Source organism: Stegodyphus dumicola, chromosome 2 (genome assembly GCF_044657685.1).
Source record: "Stegodyphus dumicola isolate Sdum_Otavi_A_Nest chromosome 2, ASM4465768v1".
Taxonomy (NCBI): Eukaryota; Metazoa; Arthropoda; class Arachnida; order Araneae; family Eresidae; genus Stegodyphus; species Stegodyphus dumicola.
Genome location: NC_140769.1, coordinates 219,796,976 through 219,824,924, shown reverse-complemented (window position 1 = coordinate 219,824,924; position 27,949 = coordinate 219,796,976). Strand labels below are relative to the sequence as shown.

General features: G+C 32.6%; 1 protein-coding gene across 1 annotated transcript in view; it reads right to left on the bottom strand.

The window, feature by feature from the left end:
- LOC118195526 (acetyl-CoA acetyltransferase, mitochondrial-like) overlaps positions 1 to 18,677 on the bottom strand; it is a 137,429-nt gene extending 118,752 nt beyond the window's left edge. The window contains exon 1 of the mRNA XM_085811786.1: positions 18,655 to 18,677. The gene's annotated coding sequence lies outside the window, so the exon portion shown is untranslated. The remainder of the gene's footprint in view (positions 1 to 18,654) is intronic.
- Positions 18,678 to 27,949: the final 9,272 nt, after the last annotated feature.

Below are 27,949 nucleotides of genomic sequence, written 5' to 3'. Positions count from 1 at the left end.
AATCGATAATAAAACAAATTCCAAATTTCAAACTTGAGCTTCCGCATGCCCATATTCGTAGGAGGATTACGCCATTCAAAATTCGATGGCTCTATGTACCGTTGTTTTATCACAATGCAACAAATATACGTACATTTATGCAGATTTTTAATTATTTAATTTCTTCAAATATAATGCGGGAGTCTAACATTTGGTGGCAACAGTTTGAAAAGTGAAACGGACATTTATAGTGAACCAACGCAAAATCGCAAAACGAAAATAATAGTTCTTCAGGGACAAAGCCTCTTTGGGCTAATAATAATGTTAATTTTATAATATTTTATAATTGTTATTATTTACAGAACTGCTATGACGCATTTAGTAATGCTTTCTGTTTAATCCACCAACAAAGCGTCTGATTCCTGTATTTTAAAAACCAAAGAAACCTTTAAATGCGTTTATCTCAAAATTCCATTTCTCAAGTTTTGCCAGTAATGCAGCCCATGAGGAATATGCGTTAGAAGCAATTTTTATTAAAGTTGTAGGGATTTATATTTATTTTAACTAACAAGTTAAAGCTTAATTTTAAACTTTCCTATAAGCCTTGATTCCTTTAATTGTCAATGCCAGAATATTTGAATTTGGTAGCGCGCGTGAAGGAATGCAAATTCTACTAGGAGTAGAAAAAGTTTAAATACCATCTTTCCAGAAGGAAAAAAGTTAGACAGTTGGGCTATTACAGTCACCTCAGTAGCGTGAGCTTGTACTCCCGGAGTTATTGCTGGTTTACGTGGCATAACAGCATTTACTTTGCTGCCACCAGCTTCGATGCGGATTTAAGAAACAGGAATATCTAAGCCCTGTAGTGTAATTTCTACTACTTGGGAATATCTTTGAATTTTTAGTTTAGTTCTGTGATTTCAGTTACCGCCCAAGGAAGGCGTAGTGTGTTAGCGTCGAGTTGACGCATTGTAAATTTTAAAAAGTTTAATAAAGGGTACTTTTAACCCTTCTTTTGCGTAGTTCCTACCAGAACTTACTACACATACAATTGTCGCTTCGAAGATAAGCAAGTGGACCTTACACAGTAATGCTTTGAACATTTAGAAACATTATAACTTTGATGTATTAAAAATTAAATGAATTTTAATATGTATTTAATTAGGTATATTATTAAAATACTAAAACAAATTTTTTTTTGTTAAGAAGTTGTTTTTAAATCAATCACTTGCAGTCTCATTAAAAGTTAAAATTAAATTAAGCATTTTGATGCTTTACGGTAGGAAATGCTTCAAGAACGACAGTGCTGTGTTTAGATTTGCCACGACGAGCAGACGATATGTGCTTGATAATTTAACATAATGGTTAAACCTAAGACTTAGTTAAAAACATTTCTAATCGTAAGAGAAGGCGCATATAATAAAAAGATAATAAATATTAATAGGAAAAAGGCAAAAACAATTTAAGAGGCATGATTCGCTTCAGGTGTTGAATTTTATTAACACTTGGTATAAACTTCCGGAGAAGGTAGAGGAAATCTGAAAGTTTTTTTGATTTCATCCGTCGCCCAAAAGGATTTTTAAAATTTTTTTTAACGCCCTCGCTGAGCCTCCAGTCTACCAGTCTGCTCTTGCACTACTTCCTGTTACCCCCTTTTTTTGTGTAGTTTTAGCTTATTAAGAATCGTTTTCCTCGCACTTACGCGAATTACAATTCAACAACAAAATAACAAAACTTTTGAAAACTGCATAACGTTTAGAATTTCCGATGCAGCATTAAATTTCGACATACATTTTTCTATTTTTTCAGTCTTTTTTCACTTTATCATATGAATGCTTAATGATTTTCACTAAGATGGCTTATAAAATGCTTTTTTTTTTTTTTTTTTTTGTTTTTTATTCACTTTTTAACTTCATTTATTAAATATCCTGCTGTTTGTACTTACCCCATGTAAAATTCAATTCGACAGCAAAATCACAAAATATTCAAAACAGCGTATATTTATAATTAATGATAAATTGTTATAAGTTGCCACACATAGAATTATATTCGCTAGATTATTTCTAAATTAGCCTTGTCGTGCGGCCAGCTGCTTAAAATACGTATCACGATCCGCCCAACCGGTAACAGTGGTTAGCGTCGCTGATTGCCTTGCCCGGGTTCGAATCCCGGAGAAAGTATAGATGTTTGTAAATATATAGTGTCTGTGCGGCATGGGGTGTACTCTAAACATGCGGTGGGCCGAAGGTCTTCTCGAGAGGTTGGTGGCAGGGGAAGAGGGGTGGGAGATCCTCGGACCCGTCCCCCCGGGGTGCTTTCCATCAAAATTGGGAGGTGGAACTAAACTAAATCGCACTCTCACCTAAATAGTGCTCAAGGCTGTTGCCAACGGCAGGGGTAATCTTGTGCTCCTTGCCACGAGGAATTTCGTGGGTTTGGGCTTACTACATCAGACAAGTGACCATAAGCAACAACAGCAACAGTTACCACGAAAAAGAAAATGCATATAATAACTAATTTCATAAAAAGTACTGAGAATTTCTAATTAAGAAATTTCATGATTTTAATACATATTTAAATCAATCACACGAAAAAGCAGAAAAAATATTCTTAAGAACTGTATACATTGTGTTTAACTCGCTTAGTTTATTACTTAATAATCTTCCAGATTAAATTTGAAAGTATCTTGGGCTTCACTGAATGGCAACACGCTGGCGCATAAAAGATAAAAGTATTTTATTTCCGGTAATGTTAAAGTACCCATGTTCGTTTGGAGAACTACCTTATTCAAAATTTGATGGCTTTAGGTACGGTTGTTTTTTCACAATGCTAGAAACATTCATGCATTCATGCAGATTCTTCATTATTTAGTTTCTTTAAATATAATACACTGCGATAATATTTGGTGGCAACAGTTTGAAAAGTGAACCAATGCAGAAAGTCGCAGAAAGTGAAACGACGCAAAATGCAGTTTTGAGACTAATAGCCCTTTGCGTCTAACGCCTATTTTGGCCTAAAAAAAATGAATATGCCAGATGAATATAACATAAAAAAGAAGCTAAAATTTGGTTTCAGCATAAATCAAATCTGCATTTCTCTGCATTATGGCTATATGTCATATGGCTTCTTTTGAAATATGGCTTCCTAAGTAGATTTCCGTTTTTTGTGGATAAATTACCAGTATTGTCGTTTTCTCCTTTATCTGTTTTAAGATCTGCCGTAGAATTCTACGGCAGATAACGTAAAGCTGAGATCCAAAATGTCTGACGGTGTGATTTGAGATTTCAGAAGAGAGAACAAAAGCATATATTCAAATAACCTTTGAATTGCTCATGTATATTTATTAATCTGGTGTGAGTCTGAGAAATTATTGGGACATATTATTTGTTGCCTTCTAAAATGTTGCTTAATTTTTTTAACACACATAAGAATATATTTTTTTAACTTAGAACTTTTTACTAAGATAGATATTTTCGACATTTGTTTTTGAAAACCAAAAGAACACTTTTACATGTTTTCGAATTCTTTTCACTTCTTATACACACGGTGTTTCCAAAAAAGATGGCTAGAGGCAAAATTTTCTTACTCATTTTAGATTTAGCTTCATTTATAAAATTTCTAAGTGAAACAAAAATTTTGGAAAAGACTTTCAACATTGGGGGTAAAATGGTTTCATAATATAGGCGAAATCCACAGTTGTTGGTCTGGCTTATAACGAACTCCCGGATGTAATAAACGAATCTTCCTATTTTCTGTACACTTGATCTTACACTCATGTCCATAAATTAAGGATAATGCAAAATCAGGCAAAGGAAGAGTTAGAAGCAAAACAAATTTGACTTATTTGTAAAGTTTATTTATTAAACAAAAGGTAAAGAGCAAAAAAAAGATGATACATGTTTGATATTATTAAACAAATTAGAGATTTTTTCTCCCTGGAGCAAATAACAGAAAAAAAAACCTATTTACAAAAAACCAATATTACATGGTTGGTATGATTGTTAATACATTGTATGTCTCCAAGACGATGCAATACAGTCCGTACAACGCCTAGGCATGCTGAGTATCAAATTATCGATCTGATCTTGGGGGATATTACTCCACTAAAAAAGCAATGCTCTCCGAAGTTCCGGTAGACATGTAGGAGAAGGTTGACGGGCTGCAACTCGTCGGCCAAGCATGTCCCACACGTGCTCTACTGAATTCAAGTCCGGTGAGAATGCTGGCCAGTCCATACGGGTGATATCTTCCGATTGAAGGCATTCGCTTACGATGTTTGCACGGTGAGGATGGGCGTTGTCATCCATAAACACAAATTGTGCGCCCATGACGCCCCGAAACAAACGTACATGTTGTTCCAGAATGACGTCCCGATAGATTTGGCTTGTCATGGTTCCAATTTGAACATGCAGGTCAGTTCTGGAACCCAGAATAATTCCACTCCAAACGAGCACTCCTGCACCACCGTAACGGTGTCGTTCAATGATGTTTTCTTGGTGGTAACGGGTACCTGGAGCTCTCCATATGAAAGTCCGGCGAGAATTAGACTGCAGGCTAAACCTGGACTCGTCGGAAAACATCACACAAGCCCACTGTTGCGGTGTCCACAATGCATGCTCTCTACTCCAGGCTAACCGCAGGCGACAGTGAGTTGCAGTAAGTGGAACGCATCTGACAGGTCTACGAGCATATAGACCAGTCTGCCCTAAGCGTCTGTACACTGTATGCCTTGAAATTGTCGTACCAGTGGCTGAACAGAGCTGACGAGACAGGTCTGAGGCTGGGCTCAGCCTGTTTCTTTTCCCAGTAACTGCCAAATACCGGTCCTCATTTGGCGTTGTAACTATGGGGCGGCCTGTGTTGTAACGTCTACTCACATTACCATCATCTTGGAATCGTTTCCAAAGCCTGGAGAGACACTCTGGGCAATTCCAAGTTCGTCTGATACTTCCAGTTGGGTACGCCCACACTCCAGACTGCCGATAATTCTACCATGTAAAAAATCATCCAAATGCGTCCTTTGTGTCATAACTATTCTGTTATTGCACTGAAATGCTTATAAAGCGCCTGCGAACAATTTTACTTCTTTGCCTGTATTCCTTATATATCACTCTCTTACACTCTCGTCATTGTGACGTACCATCGGTGTCATCTTGTTACTTCGTGAAATTTGCATATGATTCTTGAAGATGTGTGTAGTAGTTTTACAGATATTATATTTATTTTAGATTTCGATTTCCGCGTGACTCCGAATTATCCTGAATTTATGGACATGAGTGTATTTTATACTGTTACAGGGAGCTTTTAAAGTTGTGAAAATCGGATATAACGAACTGTACGAATACCTTTGACAGGAACATTGTTTAGTATTTTGCATGTTTTTTCCAGAATTCCTACAAGTTTTAACGAACATATTACTAACTCTTAATATAATCCACATTTAGGGCGTTAGAATCCACATTCCATTAGTAAAGGAAAACACATTTACATTACTTTTCTTTTACCCTGTTATATATTCTGTATGCAGTAAGTCAGGTATGATAAATACTCAGCAAGGCAGGTCCCGTACACTGTATATTGTGAATTTATTTCTAGCAGAACACAGTAAGCATATCTCAGGACACCATACGTTCTTTGGTTCAGTGGCACGGGGCCACCGAACCAAAGAACGTTAATGGATTGTCTGATTCCATTGACATTTTTTGACTCAGTTGTCAAACAGAGTTCAGTTCTAGGCTGAGGAAATTTTCACTAATCAGGAGTTTGAAGTGTCATTACAGGAAACCACTGGTTTTAAGCAGTTTGGATAAGTATGAAAAGCATGTCTATTATAACGTTTCACGTCTCGACAGAGTTCTGGTTCTTTGTTACAGAATCAAAGATCCGAAATTGTTTTCGGTATGCTGATTTGTGAAGATCTAAGTGATGAAGCGATGCGAAGATCCAAGTGATGAAGTTACTGGGGGCAGAAATTACAGTAAAAAAAGTCCTGACGTCAAAGGTTCTTCTGATGTTGATGAAAAGGATGAGGAGACTCAACACATGGAAAGTGAACTTTTTATCGCAGCGGATTCTAGAGCTGCAATGATTTTCTTTAAAACGTTTTCGATTCTTCATAAACATTAGAATAGAAAATGATAGAATCTCCAGTTTGGGGACAAAAATATGAACAAATTTTCCTGCAATTTGTAGCACGCTAATATAAAATTAGATTAATGGTTCAGATTGCTCTTCATCAGAATCGTGGTCTTCATCATGTTTATTTGTTTCATGAATTATGTTAACTAACTCATCCTCATTTAGTTCTTCATCAGCCATTATTTCTTCAATATCTGCCTGAGCTAAATCCTCGAAACCATCTCCTTCCATAGTTTGGGCAAATTTAGTGATCTGAGAATATTCATGCTCTAATGGTAATCTATCATTCTCATCTTTAGCAGCATCCGGACATATTGCTTTCCAGTATGAGTTGAGCGTTGATTGTTTAATCATGCATATGACAGTAACATGCTTAACATAGTCTAAGATTGCAAATTTCTTCCAAGCTTCCATAAGAGTAAGAGATTCATCATGCTCGATTTGTTCTAAAATATACCTGAAGATTTGTTTCATATACAGTGGCAGAGTCTTCATTTTTTCTAATTGTTTTTATTGTGGCTTCATTCATGGAGTAAAATTGAGCAACAGCTGTTACTCTTTCTCTATTACGTGGACGATCTAATATTTTAATTTTTGTTTCTAAAGAACTAACTTTTCTTTTTCCTTGATTTTTTTCAAATCTTTTGGCATTATAACCCCTTAAAAATTACGTAAATTTTAAAATTGCTACAAAAAATATAAATGTTGAAAACTTACCGGTGAACATTCAGATATGTAGAAAAAAGAATGTAAGCTTTGCTGCTAAAATACTGATACTGCACTAGTTCACATGAACCAAACAGCTTTACTGTTGTGAAATGTATATACATACTGCGAGGATTCCCCTTTTACAACACGGGGAGTCGTCATCCTTGTTGTTGCCACTAGTGTTACCAAAGGAATGAGATTCAAATATATCTATTTTTGTACATGTAGCCGAATATACATTTTTACCAAGTTTTTGAAATCCGTTAATTTTTAAACCGTGTAAAACGGGCACTGTGTAAATCGAGGCATAGGTCTATTTTTCTTGTCATTCAAAAGAAGTAAAACTACTCAAAAAGATCACTCACAAGTTAAGCTAAAGGAAAATTAAATTCATAATTTTTTTTATTATTTATTTTTTATTGTTTTTATATTTTTATGGATAAAATAATTATTTATAGTTATAAATGCTAAATTTGAGGAAAGCCTCAGAACCATGATATCTGTTCTAAGCAATTTAGAATGTAAAATTATAAACACATATTGGAACTCGTAAAGGACGCCAAACAAATTTAAGAACTGCGTTTAATAATAATTGTAATCAAACCTTAATAATAATTTTTATACTACTACTACTACTACTAACAATTAAAAAATATTGCGCTCATTTTTCTTTGGGATAGGTATTATAATGTAAATTAATTTTTATTTATTTATTTATTTATTTTAGTTCAAACGGGCAATTTGCCCAGAAGGGCTATTAATTTCGTTTTGGCATTTTGCGTTGATTCACTATAAACAGCGATTAATTTCTGTTGAATTGAATTTTGTGGTTAAAGTGCAAACAACATGAAACGTTAAAAAAACGCCCCTTTGAGATTGATGTAAAATCTAAAAACTTTCAGGTATTTTTTTAAATTACTTCTTTAGGTGTTATGCTTTTTATTGCCCAAAGGGCGTTAGCCCAGGAGGGGCTATTAATTTCGTTTTGGCAGTTTGCGTTGAAAACTTTAAATTTCGGTTCCCTTTTCAAACTGTTACCACCAAATATCACAACTTTGCATTATATTATTTTTAAAGAAATTAAATAATGAAGAATATACATAAATGTATATATGTTTCTCGCGTAGTGATGAAACAATGGTATCTACAGCCATCAAATTTTGAATAACGTACGTTTTCACCCGAATATGGGCAACTGGAAGCCCAAATTTGGAATTTGGAATTTGTTCTATTATCTATTTCATATTTTGTAAGACTTTAACGAATTTTTGATTGACAATAACAGCAACAACAAACAAACAAACAAACAAAAAAAAAATACATTTCAAAGCTAGCAATGTCAAAGTTGTACAGAAAAAAGATTTTTATCTCCAGCGCGTGAGACTGTGTATCGGAAATTCTAAAGATATGCTCATTTAAAAATTATTTTGCGATATTGCAGTGGGAGTGAATTTTATGGTTTAAGTGCAAAGAACATGATATTTAATAAATAAAGGTAACACACAAAACGTTAAAAAAACGCCCCTTTGGACGTAATTTAAAATCTGAAACCTTTAAGATTTTTTTAATTACTATTTTTATTTATTTATTTATTTTTTGTGACACGTTGTTCAGTTTTACACATTGTGAGTTAATCGATATTTCTTTCCGCAGTGGATATAGCCAACCAACCTTCCGCTCCTTTGATATTCATTATCGCAGGATTTGTGTATTTAGCACAGTCAGTGAAACAGTATTTAGCTTGTTATATTATCTCGTAGAGCAAAAAGTTCAATTCACAAAATGATTATTATGATTTTATTAATTTCAAACACAAAATGTTTCATACTTTTCCAAAATTAGAGAAGAAATATATTTTTTTAAAATTACTTTTAACAGCTTGTTGCGAATGCAAATTTGAACAGATTTTCTCTAGGTTTTGACAGAAACTTCATGAATTAATCATTTCGGTGATTTACGGTTCCACATTGTGTTAAAAGCTTTGTTATTAATTAGCTTTGTTATCTGCTCTCATGAAAATATTAATTTCCAATAGCTTATTTTTTACTTTTTGATGTGGGAGGTTTTCTAATTAAATTTAAAAAATCATGAATATTTAATTAATTGGACATGTTTTGCATTACATGTGTTTAATTGTACATGTTTTAAACTACTGTAATGAAAATTATATAAGGTAGTATTTTAAGCTTTAGAAATAACACGTTAAATACGCACGTGATACAGATAGCTTGCAAAGTTTTTAAGAAGTCATTACGACTTTCATTGACATCTTTAAACAATTTGTATTTGATTTCCATTTATGTGCAAATAAATTTCTTTACAATGAAAAAAAGAAATTTTCCTTATTTTGATCTTTTAAAATAACGAATATAATTGAGCAAAAGATAAATAATAGATTTTATTTAAGCAATTTAATTTCTACTAAAAAAGATCTGAAATACTGCAGACAGTATTTAAAGATTACACTTAATCAAGAACAAGATCTTTTCAGCAGTTTAAAACGTTACAAAAAAGCAGTGAACGCGCTGAAGTGTGTATCATGTTGTTATAAACTATTTCTCCGACTAATGAGCAACACATAGATCATGCCAAAGGTGTGGTGCTTAGGATCGTTTTTTACAATTAGGAATGTTACTGAAATCATTCCTATGTTATCTGGATCCTAGCTAGCAATTTTGAAAAGTCTTCTTGGATTGCAACGCTAGACTTCTCGAGTTGTACCAAAAATGTTGAATTTTTTCGAAATATAATAACTTATGACTCAGGAGCTGTTTACTCAAAGTGGAGCTTTTTTAAAACACATTATTATCTGAAAAGAAACATTCATTTACACTTTTGATACAGTTACCTAACAGTCTGATGGAATACCGTTCATTGAATTCGGTGAAGAAGTAAGACTGAAAAGACCACGTCAAAGTCGTTCAGAAATCGGGGTAATAGTGACAGTTTCTTCGATTAACGTGAAGCTGTGCATCATGAATCTCTATCAAAAGGCCAAATTGTAAACAAACAATACCATTTGAATGTTTTCTGGCGTTTGTGTGAAGTTTTCTGCAGAAAACGATATTATTTAATATATATAACTTATATATTTGGCAATATAATTTATATATTTTATAATATTTACTATTATTTTTTATATGTACAGTTTATGTATGTTTTTATAAATATAATTTATATATTTCTAAATAATCTATATATTTTAGTTACAAACCTTTGCTCCAAAATTCAACAAATACGGTTCTAGAGACTCCACATTCACATGATCGACTGTTTCTTATTTCCATTGTTAAAACTGCCACTTCGAGGTGACCGTTTGAATCTATTGATGCAACAAAAGAGAATTCCTTATGAGTCTTGAAGGAATTTTTGAGGATTCGAGAAAAGGTAGCCGAAGGTATGACAGTCGGGATGTAAGGATCTTAAGTTTTACTAACGTTTATTTTATTTTAAATCTTTACTATCACTTCTTATTTTCTACTTCCGGCCAGAATTATAAGCGTTAACGTATTTATGCAAAGTTTGTCTGGCGAACGCCAAGTATTTAAGTTGTGGCTTTTTGCCAAGCGAGAGAGAGGAAGCAGTTAGTCGAAGCAGGCCGCTTACCTTAGAAGTTTTACTCAGTTGCTGGTTGCCTTCCAGGCCACAGGTTTAATCCTCTTGATAACTTTAAACGTTTAGTGTTCACAGTTCTCTGTACTACATACGGCTTCCTGTTAATATAAGGCCAATCTTCCACGTTTATTATTTTAAAGTTAAATTAGAGTTTAGTTTTATTTTTATATTTTTACCTTTAGACCACAAGTAGTGGGTCTTTGTATTCCAAAGTACGGAAGTTATTGTAAATAGAGAAAAATAAAGGGTTTTGTATACCCTTCTTGTGTATCCTGTCTACTTCCCTCAGTTATTGAACATAGCTTTAGTAAGCTCTCTGTTCCGAGTCAGGTCCTTGCATGTTCCCAAAGAAAGTAAGACGGAACATTGAACCTGATAGGGAAACATTACTTTGATTAACAAAATATAACAAATATTAACAAAGCAAAAGAGCAAAAAATATTCGAAATAAAAAATTTTAATTTAAATTAAAAACAAAATAAGAAAAAATATTAAACAAATCTGAAAGCTTTCAGATTTTATATTACGCCCAAAGGGGCTTTTTTCAACGTTTTGTGTGTTACCATTATTTATTATATATCATGTTCCTCGTACTTAAGCCACAAAATTCAATTCAACAGCAATATAACAAAATATTTAAAAAGAACATTTCTTTAGAATTTCCGACACACAGTCTCGCGCGCTGGAGATAAAAATGTTTTTTTCCCTCGTACAGTGTTGCATACGCGCTTTGAAATAGTTCAGTTTGTTAATCAAAAATTCATTAAAGTTTTACATGAAATAGATAATGAAACATATTCCAAATTTGGCCTTTCAGATGTCCATATTCGAGTGGAGGCCTACGTTATTCATATTTGATGTGTCTAGTTACCATTGTTTTTTCACAATGCGAGAAACATGAAACATATATACATTCATGCAGATTATTCATTATTTAACTTTTTTAAGTATTATTCAGAGATCTAATATTTGGTGGCAAAAATTTGAAAACTGAAACGCCGTTTTATAGAGGACGTCGCAAAATACCAAAACGAAATTAAATAGCCCATTTGGGCAAATTGCCCCTTTGGACTAAAAATCAAAATCTTGTGCCTTATGGAATTATTCTGGATACTTTTTGATTACGATAGTATAAAAAGTTTAATTTTGTAAATATAAACCTCTTTACCCCTATTGCAGAAATTGTTCTCATCAAATTATTAACTCCACTTCGAGAAATTTTGTAACTGGAAATACATGTTTAAGATTAATATTTGAGGAAATATAATATCTATATCTGACTTTCTGTAACATCTGTACGTAACACAGAACGAAATTTGTAACTTGTAATGAAAAGCTGGAAAGAGTAATTAATTTAATAGGATTTAATTTTACACATTTCCGTTTCAAGTGTCAAATGCATCAGGTAAAAAAACAACGTTTTATACGAACAAATGATAACTACATTAAATTTCTTCCACATTAAGATATTTCTGCTCGCTGTTTGTAATGGTTTTTCACATAAAATTTATAGAAATTATACAAATGAAATTACCATTATCGACGAACTTAACACAATTTTATTTTAAATCTTTACAAGCACAAAAATATTAGAGCTTTAGAAAGTTCCATCTTAAATTTTAACCAGTTATATTCAATAAAATACCAATCGAATATAGTCTTCTGTTGCTATTTTTGGTGATAAGCAGTTAAATGTTTCTTTACTCTTGGATTCACTACTGATCGTCTGCAATTAAAATTTACGGAATTCCAAAGTAGGTTAGTCTATACGAATGAGATATAAAATTATTGAAAAGTAAATTAATATTTCATCAGTCATCTTATTCATATTCAATTATTCTACCTGAAAATGCCAAATTATTTAAACTTAAACATTAGCGTACACTACCAGTTGAAAAATAAGCACTTTCAACGACAACGATTTCTTATCGCGTGGTAATGTGATAGATTTCCTTGTTTGAGAATGGGGACTCTCATGCTGTGATCCTCGAATTCAGAAAGGGATGTTAAAAAACTTCAGCTAAGAATTCATATACATGATAATTTTATTTCAGCGCATGAGCAGTAGCGGGCTATGTAGATGGCCGTCTGGGGTTCTGAGGCAAACGGGGCACCAAATATGGTAAAACTTAAATGTTTGTCTGGAGCTAATAGTACTTTGTTAAATGGAGTCAGAGCCGCTATTTTCCAAAGACGTAAAAACATCTTCATCCGGCTTCGAACATATCATAGCAGTCACCTAAAAAGTTCAAATTCTCGTATCTTACATTTTTAATTTTTTTTTTATTTCAAGTTGCCTGCAGTGCAACCAGTATGCGACGAAATTCTCCATCTTCGCTTTATTCATTCGCTTATGTAGCTCTTATACTGCTACACTTCTACAAAATTTGATTCCAAAAGATTCTGAAACTATTTAAAATGCAGTTATAATTAAAAAAAATAAATATACTTATTAATGGAATCTACCCACCCTCATATTCCACTTATAGTCACTGACACAATTTAAATGATACACGCATGCCTGCAGCATCGCACGCAAGAACTTAGTTTAGCAAGAAACTACACACGTGTAGTTTATATTCAGGCCAAGGAAGAACAAGTATTCATGGTTTTTGGAAGAAGTAGGCCTACCATTGAACTGATCTCCATTAAACACTCGAATTACACAGATTTATAATTTTTGCATTGCAGAAATAAAGCATTTCGCTATAAAGCCGTAACCCATTTTGTAGCGAATGAGTTGGTTTAAGTGACAGGTGAAAGAGGAATTATACGAGGACAAAACTGTTAGTGTCTACTTCAAATTAAATTTGTTGACATAATTCGTTCGATTCAATTGACATGAATAGGGAGGAATAACTCGTTCTTTGAAAAAGAAGATTTAACATTCTGTACTTTTTAATTATGTCAATATAACTCATAAAAGTGGTTGGATAGTCTTAATTCCTGAAACTAATGTTAACATATTTCTAGTACTTTAAGTAAAATTATAAAATATATCTTAGAAGGTAATGGGCTTCAAAATGTATTTCTGAAGCTCCATGCAACAACTCCACATGGTTCCGCAATTCAATAAGTAAAAATTCGAAACAATATCAAAATTTGTGGCCTGCAAAAATAAATGTCTAACATAATTAATGAAATACTTTTTATTTCCACTGTTATTGCAGGAATGTGGCAATAACAGTATTAGAAATTAAAAAGTTTGTTTTTACTGAAAATCACATCGAGATGATATGATAAAATATTGAGCTTTATATTCGAATTTAATTCCAGGTTACAGCGCTTTTTCTGCAAATTCTTAAAGTGTGCGAACACTTTTGGAAGACATTGTATGGAGGAGTTTTCATAATTTCAGGATAGTTTTATAGGGCTGTATGTTTAGAATAATTTTTCTGGTAAGATCTGAAGTAGCTCAAATTAAATTTAGTTTTAAAATCTAGAGCTAGGCATACCTCTTCTTCGCGGATACCGTGGTGTGCGTCGCGGTAATAAAATAAATAAATAATAATAATAATAATAAAAGGAATGGTAAATGTTTTGAAAACTAATGTTTACAAGTGCTTTAGTATTGTGAACTCGTGTATATACCTGCCTGTTAAATCAAGTTTGCGTCTGAGAGACCTTGTTTCCTCATTTCTTTAATTGTTAGTCCAAAGGGGCTTTGTCCCTAAGGGTCTATCGTTTTCATTTTGCGATTTTGCGTCGAATCACTCTGAATGTCCATTTCAAGTTTCATACTGTTGCCACCAAATATTATCGACCTGTATTATATTTAAAGAAATTAAATAATGAAGAATCTGCATAAATGTATGAATGTTTCTCGTACTGTAATAAAACTACGGTACCTAGAGCCATTTTACAAATTTTGAATGACTTAATCCTACTGCGAATTTGGCCAACTGGAAGGTCAAATTTGAAATTTGGAATTTGTTTTACTATCGATTTCGCATTTTGTAAAGCTTTAACGAATTTTTGATTAATAAACTCAAGGATTTCAAAGCGAGCAATGGCAACGTTGTGCAGAAAAAACATTTTTATCTCCAGCGCGTGAGTCTGTGTGTCGGAAATTCTAAAGATATGCTCAATTTAAAATTATTTTTCCATATTGCTTTCTTTTATTTATTTATTTATTAACACCTCGACAAAAGTATTAATTGCTTTTTCGTTCTCAAGCAATTGTCACTGCTTCAAATTAAGAGTTTCAACAAAATAAAATAATAGTTATTGCAGAACTGCTGCTGCATGAACGAAACAATTATTGATTTTGTGCTCCAGAAGTTGGTTAAACATTTTAAAAGTCATAATAAATAAACTATGGAGCCGATATCAAATTTCATTTTACTGAAATGAAGGTAAATTCATATGTTTTTTACATATTTCACACGGCGTTGCCACCTCTGTTGATGAGAAAGACACATCCATTTCATCTCTCAGTGCAAGTATGTTATGATTAACATAGCCACGGGATCGGTGTTACTGTTGCAATGACTTTTGAGATAAGTATAAAGAAGTGATAAGAGATATAAGCATAAAGAGTGTGAGCATAAAGATAAAACCTCTCACATGAAATGAATCTGAAGATTGGTGTGGCCAAAGAAACACATTAGACATTGTAAGATATTTGGGAAGACAATAAAGCCTTTAATTCCAATTCGGTGTAATAAAATTTGGTATCCGTTACGTTTGTTTATTGTGAATTTTAGAAATATTTCACGCGTTTATGCAGTATAATTCTATATTTGCTGCGATTCACGTGTTCTAACAATCCAGTGAAAAACGTGCACTGTTGCGTCTTGAATAATTACGTCTTTTCTTATTAAATAAGTGCAAAAATATATACCGGAGTTCATTTACTATGGAATAATATTATAGTAAGATTTTCCCTTATAATCTCTGAAACTTAACTTTCTTAGATGAACAATTAGCACTTGTATTAAATTAACTATAATTTTATATTGGAGACATAATTAAGTAATATGAGTTTTTTGGTTGAGATTAATGGACATTTTACCAGTCTTCCATTTAGGTAAACAGCTTTTGAATGTTTAGTTGTAAATGCTTAAACAAATAAACTTATCATACTTATTTTACCTCAGCTGAAAAAATACTTCAGACTCGACTTTTGATGTCAAGTTACTGATAGATAACTTTATTAAAGAAAATATTAATCTATTTGTATACGATATTGTATAATACGTGGGAAAACGATTATGATTAAATAAAAAATATGCAGTCTACCTAGCTCTGTACTTTTGAATCTCAACTGTCAGTCTTGGATTCCTTATAATTTTAATATCATTCAACTTCCTTCTTTCACAAATAAAGCTTTGTCTTCGAAACGGAAGGGGAGAAATGGAAGCGAAATTAAATTTGAAAGATACTTTCAATTAGTTCTGCTTTCTGAGCATGTTGTTTTAGCTTAGGAAAGAATTTGCAGTCGCAGTTAGTTCCGCTATAAGATTATACATCGTAAATAAATTTCAAAAATTCATCATTATCATTCTTTCATATATTGTTGTATCACCTCATCTTTTACACAGGCTTATTCCATCAGGGAAAGACAGCATTTCATTCTGCTAGTTGAGATTAAAGTTCTTTTTTTTTTTTTTTTTTTTAATTTTGAACCATCAGCACAATTTTATTAATAATTCGAAGAAATATTATAGACTTTATTTTCAAAAATTTGCATCGATCATAATTAGAATTTGTTGCCAAATGACTACGAGTAATATGTTTGTGTATGCTGAATATTGCAAATGTGTGTTGCCAAATATAACGTTGAATTAATCATTTAAAAAGCCATTTACATGGGCTTCTTAGCAAAAATTTGCAGCAACTGCTGTTTTGCAAGGTGGGTATTATAAATAAAGTAAATAAAGCTTCTAGCCATCGTTATATCTTTCGCTAGGAAGTCATGCTTCAGATGATATTGTCAGATTTTTCACATTTGAAAGCATTTCTCAACATGTGATCCATCAAATGCTTTTGCAATCAAAAGATTAATTGCTGTAGAATCATATGGAGACGTTTGATAAGCAAACAGTCATCGTATGATATTAAGAAAGCATACTTAAAAAACAGTTGAACACGAGACTTTGTTTGATGCGAACAAGATTTTTTTTTTAAACTTTAAAACAAAGCAAACCAATCACTTTATATTTGTCCTCAAAAAGACGACGCGATTGTTAAAAATGCCGTAAATCGTGGTCGAAAGACACGAAATAGTGCCGAGTTTTAAAAAAAGTGGCGCGAAAATAGCGAACAAAAAGGAAGCGTAAAAATAGTGGTGAGAAAATGAACATTGTGTTTTAAGAATTCTGTAGCAGCTTTGCACTCTCAAGCTTTATAAAACGCATAGTGTTTTTGAGAATTATATAAAAAGTGCCTGGTTTGTTTAAAATCTAAAACTTTTATTCAGCAAAAATGTATGCATTTATGGAAATGTAATGGAAACAGCGTTTATTAATAGAATAATGGTGCAAACGTTCATAAAAACGTAAAAATATAAAAAGTAAAAATATGCACTCCCAGCGGTTGAGTAGTTAAGATCCCCGAACTCGGATTTGATCATTAGTCAAACATGTGTAGGAATGAATAAGTTTCCCAAAGAAAGACCTCCACGGAGGTAGGGAGGCACCTAGGCAGAATACCTCATGTGCTCTGTTGTATTCAAATAACCTAACCCATAAAAAATATCAGTTGCATATGTATTGAAAATTATATTAGTTAACTGAATTCATTTAGTGTTTTTGGAATGTTAGCCAATTGCTAGTTACCCTCATTTCACAGAAATGCGCTCTTAACTGATGTGTGATGATGAATATGTGACGACGCCTTTGAAAACTGCACTCTGCATTAAAAGAGATAACAACGTGAAGCACGGTTAATACGTCTTTTTTTTGGGGAGGGGGCGTCGAGAAAAGATATATAAATGAGAATGATCTGTTATCTACATTTTAATTTAGAATGATATGCATACAAGGAATTTCCCTTGGTTTTATCAATGCGCCATTGCTTTACACAGTTTTATCATCCCGCATTTAGTTTATTAAAATATTATTTATATGGGAATAAGTTCAAATTTTTCATTTTTTAAATCGCAAAGATCAGTTAGCATAACATAAAAAAATTTCATTTTGTACAAATAAATAGCTAACGAAATAAATAAAATAATTAAATAAAAATAAATAAATAAATGTTTTATTTTTAATGCTTTAAATTTTTCTTTTTAATGGTTTATTGCTTCAAAATAAAAGTTAATACGTTAACTATTTTCTGGAGGCATTCTGCAGATATATTTCTTTCTTTCTTTTTTTCTCTATATACCGCACTCACTTTTGAAACAGCTTGTTTTCTCTGAAACATTCTCAGTTTTGTGTGTGTGCTTAAGTTGAAAGTTTTGAATCTTTAGTTGAGACATCTTCTCACAATCGCGTCTTGCGCTGTTTGTATTTTTAACCAGCACAGTAAAACGGGAGCTATAGAAAAGTCCAATTGTTTTTTGACTCGGTGTACACTTATTGTTATATATTCATAAAATACGCGGCACTCGCTTCAGCAAAGAACTAATATAATCTAATTATAAAAGAACATCGTTATTTTGCAAAGAGATATAATGGCCCTCCTTATACTCCGCTGCAGATAGCTAGAGTCAGGTGTAACGATTTTCAGTGCCATCTTAATATAATGGTAATTATATCAAAAGAAGAATATTACGTAAATTCAATTTATAATAATCTAAATAATACAATTTAATACACATTTAAATTTATAAATATCTAAATAATATAATTTAAAGTACATTTAATTTATGAAATGTGTGATCTTATTTAAAATACGTTTAAGCTGCAGCAGATGTAACTGGTTTAATTAAAACTTTTTAATTTTTAGTTCATATAATTGAAAATTGTTATCACTATTTGCAGCAATAAGTGATAAATAAAAGAATGTTCTAATATTTTGTATATTACGTCAATACAGATCCTTCCTTTTATTGTTCCTTTCCTTCGGCGATGTGATTGCTGTAATGACTAGTATCACTAACACAATACAGGTTCTGATTGGCAAATATTTAAAAAATTACGAAAGTGACAAAATTGGAATTCTTACTCAAAAGGTATTATCATGTTCACCACAGACATTTATCCAGCGTATTTTAACATAAAAGTTTCATTAATATGCAAAAGGATAACAAAATAATTTCAAGAATACCATGGTTTGAATCCCACGAAAATAATTAACTGTTGAAAAGGTGACGCGATAAGTGTTTGATAAGTGACGTAAGGATGCTTAATTAAATTCCATAAGCAGGTTGAGTAATTCATATATAATCTAAACATACAACCAACTACCCACATATAAACAATATGCAAGAATAACTGACTCATTCAAACACATGTCTCTTCTACAGCTTCATACACCACAGAATGAGGTAAAATCATAGCACGAGCTGATGGATCTCGTCTATTTTTTATTTTTCGAACGCTATCCTCTTTCACGTCAGGTGGTGAATTAATCTATTCTACACGTTCCCGTCTCCACGGTCGAGCGGATGGAAGGCCAATTTCATTTTTTTTTTTTTTTCTTTTCATTTTCCACCTTTTTTTTTTTTTTTTTTTTTTTTTTCTATTATTATTATTTTCACGCATGTTTGCTCACGGAGCGAAGTCGGTCGAGGCCACAGCAACGCCGCACTCTCGTTTTCTGCTGGCATCGGCATTTTTCTCTGCTGCGGCACGTGCCCCAGAGTATTCAGCGGGTGGAAACGATCGTTGAAAATAGCAGCATTGAAGAGGTTCCTATGGATCAGTAACTAACTGAGCAGCGGAGAGCATCCCACGCATAGAAAGAAAAGGACGCTGGTCGGAGGAAACTTTTTCTTAACTTAGCATGTACTTGAAGACTGTTGCATTTTATAAGCAACTCCTTCTTGCTTTATAAATATCTACATGCTCTTTTGCTTGTCGATAAAATTCTCACATCTCGAAAAGTGTTATTTTTTCAAACTAATAATGCAATCCTATCAGGTACGAATAAAAACTAGAGCCACAACAGAACGATGCCGACAATCGAGAATACATAAAATATTACATTTATATTCAATATTGTAAAGTTCTAATCAGCAAACGGATTAATTTAGAACGCTGCAGCAAACTCCCAATTTATCGGTTACGGCATACATGTTTAATTCGGAATCGGTTAAACCAAGGGCACCTGCACTAACTAATATTATAATTAACAGAACAATATTCTTAAAAAAAGAGAAGGGAAGCCAATCTGAAAGGATTCGAATTTTAACGTCGCACCAGAGGATTTGTTAAGGTTTCTTATGCTCTTGAACTCACTCTTGCATTTTTGTTCTTGGTCCTTTTAACTTTATTATTAAGCGTAACTTTGTTCGCACTTACGCCACATAAAATTCAAGAATAAAATCACAAAATATTTTAAAATAGCATAAATTTAGAACTCCCGACAGAGCGTTATCGGTTGCCATCCATTTTTAAATTTATATTATTTCTCTGAAATCATTATCATTTGAAAACAAATTTTTATTTACATTATTTCTTTGAAAGCTAGCTGCTCGAGTGGTCTGACGTCTAAAAGAGTTATCATAAAAACGGAAAAAAGTATCAAAAACAGTCTGAAAGCCTTCAGATATTATATTACGCCAAAAGGGGCGTTTTTTCATTTACATACACATATACGTTTCGAGAGCATTTGGGCTAAAAGTATTCAAAAGCAGGTTATCTTTAGAATTTCCAATTAGTCTCGCTATTTGGAGATGAAAATGCTTTTTGCCGTACAGTGTTGCCACTGTTCTCTTCTAAATCGCTCAGTTTGTTAATCAAAATTTCGTTAAAAATTTATAAAATATGAAGCATACAATAAAACAAATTCTAAATTCAAAATTTGGGCTTCCAAGTGTCCATATTCAGGTGGAGGACTACGTTATTCAGAATTTGATGGTTCTATGTATTGCATTGTTTTGTCACCAAGCGAAAAACATGCATACATTCATGCAAATTTTTCATTACTTAATTTCTTTAAATATAATACAGGGGGATAATATTTGGTGGCAACAATTAAAAAAGTGATTCGACATTTATGGTGAAACTACAAAATGCCGTTTTGAAACTAATAATAATAGCCCTTCTAGGTTACGTAATCTTTGGGCTAATAATGTATACCTTGATTTCAGGCATCCGTACAGAGGTAAACAATATGTGCAATTTGAAGAGTGGCAACAGTTTGAAAAGAGAAACGGACAATTATAGTGAAACAACGCAAAATGCCGTTTTGAAACTGACAGCCCTTCTGAGCTAACGCCCCTTTGGGCTAAAAAGAGGTCCCGGAGCATAAAACAGAAATTCCTGTTAAGTTTTAAATTTATTTAACAACACAGATTTACTTCTTGAGGCCCGGTGGTGCAGTGGCTAGCACATCGCGCAGCAGCACCACAGGCCCGGGGTTTCGATTCCCAGGATGGGCAAGGTCGACTCAGCCTTTCATCCCTTGATTTGCATCACTTGGGTCGATAAAATGAGTACCAAGTTCGCTTGGGATCCTAAACACTGGAGGTCCTGCGACCAAGCTGACCACTTGTTCAGGGCATATGCTTACGCATCCCGGGGTCCACGGTCAAGAAAGCAGATTTTGAGCGCTGCAGGCTTTGGTCCATTAGGGCTGTTATGCCTCTGAGTTTTAGTTTAGATTTACTTCTACGAGTTGGCAAAAAGAGGTATTATTATAATTATCATGCATGTGTTCATCATTTCAGTGCCAGTAGTCTGCTAAAAATAATTAGAAGATCATAAGTGTCCAGAGCTTGAAAAACAGGGAAAATTCCGATCATTCAAATGAGTATAGAACGTAGTGGAGATCGAAAATTCCAATAGAGAGCGGAAATAATTCCAAATGTCCCCAGAAGTGAGGATTTGAAAGATTTGAAGCTGGGATATCCAATAATTTGAAGCTTTGCAGTTTAATTATGACAGATTTCAGGGTGTTTAGGTTTTGATAATAAAACAATCATTTGTATTAATTTATATCCATCTCGTGCTTTGTTGCGTTTCGTTGATCTTTTCTATCAGTTTTAGGCTATACGATTTTTATGCATCTATCTGACTTGAAAAATCTCTGCGTAATTGTTCGCATAGATTCTTAATGTTTAAAATGTACCTGGTAAACATTATACAAGAAAAAATACGTGGTTGAAGCAAATCATCCTCTGATTATACTCGTGTAACAAAACCAACGTTTCTTAAAAATCTATAGCTCACCTACAGTCGAGAGGTAAAATCGCTGAATACTGGTAGTTTTGACCTGGATTCTAGTATTTCTGGCGTTTTCAGCGGGCTGCATGAACGTTTTCGTGGTTTTCCCCATGTGTAACGTGTACACGAGACAGTTTCCCTTAGAAACATCTCCAAGAAGACATCATTCATTTCTCTAAGAAGAAAGCCCTAATACGCTTTGCCCTAATCTATCAAAATAATTAAAAATATATAAATTTGATACGGATTATATATATATATATAAGATTAATTTGTTTCTTAACGCGCAGTTTTTGTCAACAAATATTTCAGAATAAATTTAGTTTGTTATTAGCCTGAACGAGCTTCACGATTTCAGATGATTTTCTTCAAACTTTTCCCAGCGTAGCATTCTGAAACTTTTGTAACCTTCGGTGAATAAACTATATTTTTATGAGCTGTTGTTATAATATAGAATAACTTATAATTTCAATATAAAGTTCAAAACGCAAAAAACAAAATAATAAATGTAGAGACATTAGGTATATTTTTTGAAGTAGGAAAGATGAAAAATTAGCAACGCCTTCGCCGGGAATCGAACCACGGACCTCTGCAATACCGGCCCAGCGTGCAGAACCACTACACCACGAAGGCACGCTAGGAAGGCGGGAGAAATACCTTATACAAAAAACAAAAGCGGTTTTTTTGGGAATCCATAGCATTGCCCTTTTATCTTTTCTTTACAGGAGATAAAAAAAATCAGTGCGATGGATATATGAAATGCAATCCATAAATAATAGCTGGATAAATTATATTAAACATGAGTTGCTTTGGAGCTCTTACACTTCCGAAGATAAATAAAAACATTAAAACTGACTTATGGAAAATAACTGTGCGATGAACGAGTTTCTATGATGCCAGCGTTTATAATAGTTCTCAACATTTGAACTGAAATCTATATAAGAATACTTAACTTTCAGATCTTCTGAAATCCTTTTCAAGATAAATATAATAAAAACGCTTGTCTGTAATGTTACGCAAATTTTCATGTCGAAATCCTTTCTTTGAAGATAACACAAAAGTTGTTAGTAGTTAGATTTTCCTGTACTTCATAGGCTAAATCATTACGAGAACATTTTACAATACTCTTTGATTTTTACAGGTAAGTGTCTCTAATACAGAGCATTGTCCTTCTCTGCTGTCGTTAGCAAAATCTGCGGCTTCCTTCCCAGCGTTTCTGCCTTCTCACGCTTCCCGTCGAGCATTCGCAACATTGTTTATGAAATAAGTGTTTACGTAAGGTCATCACTTTGTGGCAGGTATTTCCCAGTGAAACGTGATCAGAAGCGAAATGACGGCGTTGAGCTATAAATAGCGAGAACAATTGCAATGTGCCATGACAACATCGAAGGACACCATCTTTCCGGGATGTCTTCCGGCTTTTTCATCTCTAAGGTGAAAAAGTGCCCTACTGAGACATGGAGAGCCCTCTTTTAGAAAGAAAAATAGAATTTTAAGGTCTCATTTAGAAATTTGTGTAGATAGGTGTATAGGTAGTTGCTTTTGGGAAAAGAAAAGTGTGACGTATGATGGTTTGGATATATGCTAATGCAATGTGATTATGCTATTAATGTGAATGAAATGTGATTATGTTACCATAGTATTGCGCTGACTATAGCAAGAGTAATAAAGCTTTGTTATATTCTAATGTTGGAAAGTAGCAAAATTTTTCGTTACTTTTATATTCCTGCAGGCATTTTAAAATTTTGTTTTCTGTTACTTGCTCTATGTGCATACTACTGCGATAAAAAAGTATCGAAGTGGTTTATTTAAAATGCCTGCTTGTAAGGCAAGCCACATGTATAATGATTTTAATTAGCGCAGCTAGAGTAATTTCCCTGCCCAGCTAGTAATCAATAATAATAAAAATTAAAATGAAGAAGAACTGCGTTGTTGCTTTTAAATTGTTTAGGTTGTCAATGAGTTCCGGGCAGATTAAATTTGAAAGAAAAACTAAATAGATTATGCAAATGGAGCGTATGGAAGATAAAAATATTTTATTTCTGGTAGTGGCAAAGCGTTGCTTTAAAATTGTTGAGATTTTTAATTAAATTTCAAACACAAATATCTTACATTTTGCCTAGTGACAACACATTGCTTTTAAATCGTCGAGTTTGTTAATCAAAATGTAATTTAACTCGCACAAAACAAAAAATGATTTAAAAAATTTCTGAAATTCAAAATTCGGGTGTCGATGTGTACATGTTCGAGTGGATGACAACGTATATTCAAAATTTGGCGATTCTAGTTTCCTCCGTTTTTCGACAATGCAAGGAACATACATACTTAGAGATTTTTCATTATTTAATAATAGAGAATACACATGTGCCAGAAGTTTGTTTGCAAATAAATTCATTTTTAATGAATAAAGCGTTTCCGCGCTGGCAATTTTCAAATACAGCGAATATAATAGGACAAAAAAAAAAAAAAAAAAAAAAAAAAAAAAAACTTACTAAATTTTATTTTCGCAGTGGAACTTCCAGTACAACCAATAAAATTTTGCAAAAGACTTTTGAGGATAATACTTTAACAATTACAAGAAGTTTTGACTAATATAAAATGTTTATGGTACTCTTAAAAAAGGAATATACAAAGACTCTAATCATAGTATGAGCTTTACTTTTATAAACATTAAAGATTATCAATATTTTCAATATTTCAATCAAAGATAGATTATCAATATTTCAATTTTTTTTTTCAGAAATGTAAATTAAATGTACAAAATAAGAGAAATTTTCGGTTACATATTTTGAATCCATTTTCAATGGCACTTTTCATTATTTTATCATTCATTATCATTTAGAATAACATTTGTATTTTTGAGAAATGCACGTCATTTATATAATAAATAGCGTTATCAGGATCTTTTTCATACTTCGCCTAAATAGCATTTGTCATTCTATAGAATGCCTTGGTATTATATACGATGCCTAGGAAAAGTATGTAATAATTCTCATATTTTATACTTTGCCTGAAAACGTCCGGTATTATTTACAATGCCTGGGCATTCTATAGAATACCGGCGTTTCATATTCTATACATATGCATATTCTATATTAACACCAAAATTAAAATTAGTTAATAAATCCCTCTTTCTTCAGAAAAATAAATTTTTAAAATATACATTTTAGAAGCCAACAAAAGTGTATAAAAATTATCATCTAATTTGTTAATTGGAGAATATTCAAATGCTAAGTCGAATGATATCATTTCATGAGACCTTTCAGTTACTATACGTAGATAATTGAAAAAACGTGCATCAGTGATATAATACATCAGTGTTACAGCAATGTAAATTTAGTGCCTTTTGCAGATTCCAGTATAAATATCTTTTAATGAATCTCTGTCGAAAAGCATTTTATTGAATCCACATTAATTGCGACAGAATCAAGCTATATCTTTGTATCCGTCATTACTATATTTTTCAGTATACAGAAACGAATACAACAAAAATAATAGCTCGTTAATAATACATGGTAATGTAGAAATTAATAGCAGTTTATTAAAATGCTTAATAAGCATTGCATTAAAAGCATATTACTACTGAAGACGATATCGCACAATCTTTTGGAGTCATTTCTACTACATAGATTCATTTTTTCGACATAACTTTACTAAAAAATATAAGCACTTTTATATTTTTGATTTAATTGGATGGCAACAAAATGGGCCTCTCTTCTTTTTAATTATTCATAACATACAGCTTTTTCTTTTGACATGAAACTTCTGGAAAAATACAGGAACTTCCTTTATATGTTTGAATTACATAAAATAGAAATATTTGCTCTATAGCAAAAGAGGAAAATTGACCTATGTTTAACTTGCAGATGGAGAAAGTGAAATAGTTCTCTGAAATCAAATTAAAATATACAGCTGTTTTCTTCCTTTATAAAAGAACTAAATTTTAAAATCACTTACAGTCAATATCCTTTTCTTTTCCTAAAATAGTTGTTCCCTAAAATAGTTGTTCCCTAAAATAGTTGTTTTCCTAAAATAGTTTCTTAAAACAGTTAGCTTTAAGTAATGTCGTATTATCATTCAACAGAAAGACTCTTGCAGGGAGCTAGGTATAATCCTGTTTTAAACACATTTTTCTTCTTTATTGATAACTGAAGACAAAAAATGGCAAAAACTTGCAATCTGATCGTTCAAATTCCAGCATAACACCTGAAAGGTTTCATAAACTACTATCCTGGTGGTGCGAAATGTGCAAGGGTAGTAGTTTTTAAAAGGTCGAATTCAAATTTCGTCTTTTTTTAAGAAGTACTTACTATCACATACATATCATATATAAATTAAAAAACTGAAATTGCTTTACTGCACGAGGAAAAATAGTTACTTTTATATATCTACGATAAACAGAGGCTCGTGCTTACCCGTGATAACTAAACTAAATATGAATTTAAGAACTTTTGAATTTTCTATAAAATGAATTACGATAAAATGAAAAATTAATAAGAAATCATACAAATATTTTAATTTTATTTCTAAATAATAGAAGTAACCATTGTTGCCATTTAAAAAATTTGAATCTATTCTGGTTAATTAAACAAATTAAAAAAGTTGAAGAAAAAAAGATGCTTTTTTATTACTTCCGTTTTGTAAATGGCATACATTTTGACAACTGGTTCAGTGGTTTCAGAATACTGTTTGTAAGGCTGAGCTAACTGAGGAACTGATTTCGATTAAATGGTTGGAGAAGAAGTGGAACTTACGTATTATCCTAACCACCTTAATGAAATCGCCAAAGTTTCAGAATACACCAAACTCTGTCAAACACGCGAGCGACAGTATTTTAAGTAACCATACGCATGACAGTTCTTCACCTTAAACAAACAACATTGCTATTTTTGTATGAGTTTATTTATTTATTTTTTGTTGTTGTTTATCGTTGTACTCTAAATCTCGACGGTTTTTATAGATAAATCGTGATACTTTTTGTCTTAAACTCATTTTTTAAAATATTCTTCTGGTACTGGAAAAAACTGCAATAAAATTTCTGCTGAAACACAATATTTTGCTGTAAAGTCGCTGAAAGTAACAGTTGTTTTGAATCTGTTCTTATAGTGATCGCACAAAATCCATCAGAATGAAAGAAACAAAAGTCCTCTAAGTAAATTTATGGATTTTTTTAGGATAAATATCTAGCTAAAATGTATGTAAGGATTATGTTAATTTTATTAACAGTTAAATTTTAAGTTCCTTTCCTGTCAAATTCTTAACTTCAACTTACTACTTCCGGCCAGAACGTAATTTTGGAATTTGCTGAATATTTAATGAGAAGGAGCGGTATTTAAACCACGAAGTTACTTACTGAGACAGAGAGAGAAACAGAGTTTCTGAACTACGCGCGTTTGCCTTTTTGGCCGCTCTCCCTCTCAAAGCTGTTTTACGCTCGGCCGTACTCAGGCCCTTGCTAAACTTCGTAGTAAAATAGGTTAAGGGGTCAACTCTCATTGAACCTTGATAGCTTCGGCTATACTTATTTAGTTAATCTTAGTTTTAGTTTAATTCTTAGTCTTTTAAGTTCAAGTCCAAAGTGCGGACTTTATTTGTTCACTCCCAGGCGGAGTTTTGTTAAATCTTATAGAAATAATAAAGAGTTATTTACCCTTCTCTCTTGTTGTTTCCTGTCTTCGATCTCTAGCGATTATTCGCTTATCAGTTCCTAGGTTCCTCACTTCCAACATTAACTTAGAATTTCAAGTGAGGGACCTTACATGTAAAATATGCTTGTAATAATATTTTTGTGCGTAATAAACATTTTTTTTTTACATTTGAAAGACACCATCCTTTTTCTTCCGTGAAATTCGCCAAACTGCGAAAAGCTAGTTAAGGTAATATTAAGTACCGTAAGTCTTTGCAAAAGTACAATTAAAGTACAATTACTAACTGGAACATTTTTACGAAAGAAATGTCTTCTCTACATTATATGCGACAAAAAGCGAATAAGTGGTCCTGAAAAATTGTGGACAGAAACAAAAATTTATTCCTGCAAGGCAAAATCGGTCCACAAGTCGGCAAGGTTCTTCCACAATACTGGATATATGTCGAATTATTTCGAGAAACTGGGGAATTCCTTCTCCCTCAAATGAAGCAATCACACTCTTGATAAAATGGTCGATCATGAGCAAGAGGTACTGGCGATTTATTCAGACTGCTTGCAGGAATATGAAACAGAAAAACCGGAAAAG